The sequence below is a fragment of the Rattus rattus genome, chromosome 6 (genome assembly GCF_011064425.1).
Source record: "Rattus rattus isolate New Zealand chromosome 6, Rrattus_CSIRO_v1, whole genome shotgun sequence".
Taxonomy (NCBI): domain Eukaryota; kingdom Metazoa; phylum Chordata; class Mammalia; order Rodentia; family Muridae; genus Rattus; species Rattus rattus.
In genome coordinates this window covers 100,368,907-100,370,996 of record NC_046159.1, presented here as the reverse complement: position 1 = coordinate 100,370,996, position 2,090 = coordinate 100,368,907, and the positions used below count along the sequence as shown (strand labels likewise).

The 2,090-nt window shown below is 45.0% G+C and overlaps 1 non-coding gene across 1 annotated transcript; it reads right to left on the bottom strand.

The window, feature by feature from the left end:
• Positions 1–561: 561 nt before the first annotated feature.
• On the bottom strand, positions 562–685 carry LOC116904655. The gene has a single exon (XR_004388355.1). It is a non-coding gene; the product is annotated as a small nucleolar RNA SNORA71 (small nucleolar RNA).
• Positions 686–2,090: the final 1,405 nt, after the last annotated feature.

Here is a 2,090-nt window from a genome sequence, read left to right as displayed (position 1 = left end):
ACCTTTAATCTACCAGGTTTGTTACACAGTTGTTGGGGAGGTAGCAGAAATGTTAGCAACAGATTCAACAGAAAAGTTCTTGTCACCATAGTCATTCACAGGGACCAGCCATAGCCCTCCGAGGTGTAGGCTTCAAGACTCCTCCGCCATATGCTGTAGTCTCCCACATCTGAGCCAATTACTAAGCAGAAGAAAAGACTGTTTCAGATTCTGAGTGGATGGTGTATCCAGTTTCACATTGTGCTGTCCACTCCCTGGTCCTCTGGTGTCCACAAACACCTGGGAGGCAAAGAGAAAGAATCAAGCAGCTTTCTACCACAGAGGTTTCTAGAGGCTTCTGGACTGCAGCAGCCATGGCAGGAAAACTGTTCCACAGGAGGGTGCAACTGAGGCTCATGGGATGCTTGCAAAACTAGGCCAGAATAAAACCCCCTCCAAGCAGAGCCCTGCTCCCACCTCCCTCCCAGAAGCCCTTGGGGCCACAGAACAGGGCTGGTATATGGCGTTTAGTGAGCCTGGTGTGAGCAGGCAGGAGACTAAGAGGCTGTGATAGGGAAGATGTGTTCTAAAGCACCAAGGTTTGACAAGGACAGGAGTGGACCTTCCAAATACAGGGAAAGGCGTTCGCTTCCTCTCCCTGCAGTACCAATGACCAGAATCCAGGCAATCCAGAATCAATACAGGCACCCCCTTCGATTTTTTTTTTTAAAAATAATTCAAAAGTTTGTTAGACATAGAAAAAAAATAATATCTCACAGTCAATACTTAACTTCCTAGTCAAATAATACACTTGGACAGAAAATTACCATACTTTTGGCCTAAGAGGTGTAGGCAGCTAAATACGTGAATGAGTATACTTGCCCCAAATGTGCAGCATCATGAGAAAAGTGATTGACAAACTCATCACTGGTCCTGGGACCAGCCAGCTTTGGGCCCTGGGGAATCTTTTGTGAAGAATCACCACATTCACACAGCTCAGTCCCGGCAGAGGTGGTGTAGCCTGTGCTCCTGGTTCCACAGTGGACAATTTTTTCCCTGCCTGACTATGCATAGATCTACGTTGCCCGTGTTCGAGATGCTTTGCTGGGAGGGGACCCTGAGGAACCCATATCGATGCTAACAGGTAGGACAGCTGCATGTTTATCCATGAGAGTAGTAGGTTCCAAAGTGGTAGTGGAGAACAGACAGTAAGTTTTCCCTTTCTTTTTCTTTCTTTTCGTGGCCTTTTGAGACAGGGTTTCACTGTGTAGCTCTGGCTGTCCTTGAACTCACAAATCCATCTGCGGCTGCCTCCTAAGTGCTGAGATTAAAGGCATGTGTCACCATTGCCAATGTATTCGTTTAAGGCGTACAGTACAGCACGATCCAAATATATAATAAAGGGATTATTATTAACAATAAATGCATTACCTAACAAGTTTCTTTGTACATGGTAAGAAGCTAAACTCTAATCTTTCAGAAAAATTCTAATATATACTATGCTACTTATTGTATACCTCATTTAGTAGATTAGACCTCTAAACTTATTTGTCCTACCTAACCCTTTGCCAGGATTTCCCCGTTTCCTGTCCACTGTCTGTGACAACACTGGTTCTGTATGTTTTATTTTTTTAAAGATCCCACAACTCTATGACATCCCTAGAAGTCTAAAAGCAAGGTAGGGGTCACCGAAGATCTTCTGGAGCCATTTTTAGCCAGGGTTCCGGCTCTTGCCCAATGTCTGTTCAAAATGCCTCAGTCTGGTTGGAAACAGGGGCTTGAAGGTGTGCCAGAGCATTTCTGTCAGTATTCAAAAGACATAAGTTCCTCAGCCTCCCCAGGGCTGGGGTGATAGCCGTGTGCCACTATACCCTCCCCCCTTTTTTTCATAAATTGTTTTCCCTGCTTGGTTATTTAAGTTTTGGTAGTGATTGTGAATTTTGCGTTTGTTGAGGTCAGAAGGTCATTAAGTCAGTCACGAGGGCACCGGAAACTGAGGAGTTCATAACCCTTGAACCATCTCTCCACCACCCCCAATCTATATCTTCTCGTTGTTACCGCTGTAATAACGGCACATTGTATCCGTGTGGAAAGATTGAATGAATGAATGA